The sequence below is a fragment of the Phalangium opilio genome, unplaced genomic scaffold, assembly GCF_054372755.1.
Source record: "Phalangium opilio isolate 3A_F unplaced genomic scaffold, DU_Popi_V2 ptg000093l_1, whole genome shotgun sequence".
NCBI classification, from domain to species: domain Eukaryota; kingdom Metazoa; phylum Arthropoda; class Arachnida; order Opiliones; family Phalangiidae; genus Phalangium; species Phalangium opilio.
In genome coordinates this window covers 5,429,924-5,434,277 of record NW_028324198.1, presented here as the reverse complement: position 1 = coordinate 5,434,277, position 4,354 = coordinate 5,429,924, and positions in this window count along the sequence as shown.

The following is a 4,354-nucleotide window of genomic DNA, read 5'->3' as shown; positions in this document are numbered from 1 at the left end:
AAAATATTTCAAAAATTATCAAAGAGTTTAAAATTAACAAAAACACTAAATGAATGTACCTGCTGAAGTTATTATACATAAATTAATTTTGTTCCTTGTTTAAATTTCAATAGTCAAAAATGCATTTTAAGCGTTAAAAATTCTTACCATACATTTTACTCCTTAACTAAGCTATTTGAACCTATTTAAAACTCCCGCCAAGCCTAAACCATACCCTCAAACATAGACCACATGATCACTCTATGCCAGAAAGGGTGTTACCAACCGTACCATAATTTTGCCAAGAATTCAATAATTTTCGAGCGAGAATACCATAATTTAGTTTTTTCAATCTGGCAACGCTGCCTGCGATTCCATATGATTCTCATCAACCAACGGACTCTGATAGTGAACCGGGCATGGCCCTATTTGAAGACCCTCCTCTCCTACTCCAAACCTACTACGATATGCGCGCTTTCCAGCTCAATCATCCATCTAGTGACAGTCCGCCTTCTGCGGCAGAGGAGGCTTCCCCGTCTGATCATGAAAAATCAGACGCGGAAACTAAGCTACACAAATCAACTTCGAGTTTTACGGAAGAGATCCTCACGCCTGAGCAAACTTCTGAAAACTCAGTCGCGGAACCAGAACAACTCCAATCACCTTCTTCCGGCTTTTCAGAGGAGATTTTGACACCTGGACAGATTTCTCAATCGCCACCCTAATCGCTGCGTGCGTCTGAAAGTTCGTCGACCACGTTGTCGGAGTCCATGAGAACTCCTCGATTAAATAGGGCTACCTTACCCGATATTTGTTTTGAACCTTTTCGATTGGGATGGCGACGAGAAGTGTGCAAAAGGGCAACGGTTAGGCCAGGAGGCAATGAAGTCGATATTTATTATCGCCCTCTAGACAATAAAAGATTAAGATCACCTTATGAGGTCCAAGTTTACCTCCAGAATAATAACATAAAAAGTCTAACCAGGGAACATTTTTCCTTTTCCCGAGAGCCAATCTCTGTTTACCTCCCAAGCAAATAAGAGACAAGACTAATACTGTATACTTTTAGATGGCTGAAGGATGGAGACCGCGACTAATCTATTTTAAGGCCCCAGAAAAGAAACAAAAAGTCGCCTTCCAAACTGGAAGAAGCCTAGCGAGTTTGTGACGACTACGCAAACTACTGTTTCAATTGTGGACAAACATCACATAAACAAAGGGATTGTTTCCTTCCAAAAAGGGGGAAGATTCCCCTCTTAGGTGTATCGATTGTGGGGGTCCACATTGGACAAAGGATTGTGAGACTCCTCATGAAGACATTCCGATAACCATTATGGTTTCGCCGAGAGAACAACGCTCCATTGATATGGACGACACCCATTCGGAGCCTGAAAACCTTCCGGAGCCTGAAACTCATCCCGAACATTAAACTCATCCGAAACCTGAAACTCATCCCGAACATTAAACTCATCCGGAACCTGAAAACCATCCGGAATCTGATACCCCTCCGGGGCCTGAAAATCGTCCAATAACCGTATATAAACGTTTGAAGGAGGAAATTCTACGTCAGACCGACTCCTCCCCTACGGCTCTTCCTCCCGTTCCCCTCCTTTTCCTCCGGCTCCTCGTTAGCCTTGGCATCCTGTTGTGCCTCCCTCGGATGAAGATATGATTTATTGGGATCGTTTCGGCAGAATGGGCTGGACCCCTCGAATGCAAGTACCAAAAGTACTCTTTGCGTCCAAAATCCCACAAGCCAAACACCCGGTCATTTGGAGCGCCACTCAAATGGGCCACCATGTAGTTTCGGACAGCCCAGGAGGGCGCAGTAAGGAAGCCATTGCCCAACGTGAGGCCCGTCGCCTCGAACGTTTGGAAAAAACAAAGCAACCAAAAAAAAAATAATTTTGTGATACCCAACATAAACCCCTGCTAAATTATTTAGGGTTCCTCGGGGTAACCCTTGTTTTTTCTTTTTGTTGTAAACACAGTTCCCAAAGAGGGGGGATGTAACATGGCTGGCAGATTCCTTAGAGTTTTTACTCCTCGGATCTGGCAGGGTATATATGCCTCCATGTTACATGCTCCTCAACCTTTTCAAATCTTCTATGATTTTTTCAAGTTTATTTTATCATTCCGTAGTCAGCTCCCGGAGAGAGCGTTTTCTTCAGTTAACTCTGTTAATATTGTAAGAACAAGTTCGGGTTTATCCCTTTTTCAAATTGATTAATAAAGTCTCTAGAAGATACTAATTCTATTTTTGGATATTAAACTGTAAGTTGTCTTTAATTCATTTTTATGGCCCTCGGGAGAATCTCCCTTTTTAGTTAAATTCTATTGAGGGTTACACACTTATGGGGAGAAAATTGTGCAAAAGCCAAAACTAATCAGACCGGCAAAACACGACTTTCAACAGACCACGGCCCCTGTACGAGCTGTATGGTGTATTAAAGGGGTCTTTAGCGGTAAGCCCGGAACAAAACTCCTCCCAGCTCTTTTGTTTCGATTTATTAATTACAATTTTATACTTAGCATGCTCCTTATTATAATTAGCTTTCCGTCTCCCTCTTAGTTCTATATTCTTAGTCTTTTGCATTATACGGCGAAGAGCCCTAACTCTTTTCCTCGAAGTCGCAATTTCTTGATTCCACCATGGTACAGCGCAGTATTTCACTATTTTTTTATTCTAAGAGTATCCGAGCAAACTGTAGAAAGCATTAGCATAAATTTACTTACAACGACCTCTAGCTCCACCCCATCGAGAGCGATCGCGTTTAAACCATCAAAACTTCTCTGCGTATTTTCAATAAAGAGGGGCCAGTCGGTGTGTTTGGTAGCATATTTACAGGGGGTTGGATTGTTATAACATACAGGGCTTAAATTAAATCTAACATATCTATGATCACTGCAAGATACTTCTTGAAGAGTGCCCAAAAGCTCGCCAGAAATCATAAAGATATCTATCCAAATTTCCCCATTGGAGGTCGAAAACGAGGCTAGAGAATCATTGTGGTGTTACAAAAATCAACGACTGCGTCTCCCCTATCATCCGTTCGAGGAGAACCCCAGAGTGAATGTTTCGCATTGATATCCCCACAAACTAAGACACTAGGTAGAACTTTAGTTCTTCCGGAATGGGAGCAATATCCTGCGATGGGGGAGCATAAAGGGAAACCATGATAAATTCCTTGCCTTGGAATTTTAAATTAATCACTACATAAAACTCCGTTAATTTAAGCCCAATGGCTTCTTAATCCGGGTTTACACATAAAATTGCTGACTTTGGCATACCTACTATGGCTCTAGCGCGAGTACTTAAAGAAAGACCCCCAAGCCTACCCTCTAAAGTGTACGGTTCCTGAGCAAAAACCAAATCGATACTGCTGCCTCAACTGAGCGGTCGCAGCTTTGATCCATTTAGGTTAATATGAATAATCCTATGGGACACCATACCTATATTATTAATTGGTCCATTAAATAGAGGGGAAATACACCTAACCATAGTTAACGCGAGCTTTATTATAATTCAACGCAAAGATATAGCTCGGACAATGGATATCGAGGGCCCCATGATTCGTTCGATATTCAGTTTTCCGAGTCGCGTTATTGTCGCAACAACTCTTACAATTTTACCCTCTGATTTACATACATCGAATTTGTGTCGTCCCCCACATTGCGTGCAGTACTGTACCTTACTACTGCACTTTTTAGAAGTGTGACCAATGCCACAACACGTATAACATCGTGGAATCCTAGAAAAATTTTTTATTCACGCGATCTCCCAACCGAGCTTAACTTTACCCATATCAATCAGACTCTTAAATTTAGACGGGTCTAGCTCTAACTCAAAATTAGTAATAAAGTTACGTGAAACGATGTTAAACACGGGCTTAATATCTGTGTAAACGACATTACCATTACTCTGACTAACAATAGCCTCGATTAGGTTCTTCCCCAGTACCTCGTTGCTAACATCCTTAGGGCTGATTTTACTAGAGCAATAAGCTATTAACTTGCTGGCAGGAACCTCCGAATTCTCTAAACTGGACTTAAACTTTTCCAGATCGCTAAGGGTTTCAAAGTGGAGAGTGACCCCATCTCTCTTTCCCAGTCTAAAACTTTTTATGGTAATTCCTAGACTACCCGGATTAATATTTTCCTTCAGTAGCTTAATAACCTCTATCGAGCTCATTGTACCAATCGGTACCTCGTGTTAAATCCCTCGGATAGTTTTCTCTTTTAATAAAAAGTTGTTTAGCACTTTAAACCCAAAAGGGGACCTAATGACAGAAAATGTGCATTCTGTTAAATGTCGCCGTACAGGCTCAGTTATATCTTAAACACAATAAAAACGAGAAAGCTCCCTTTTCGCACA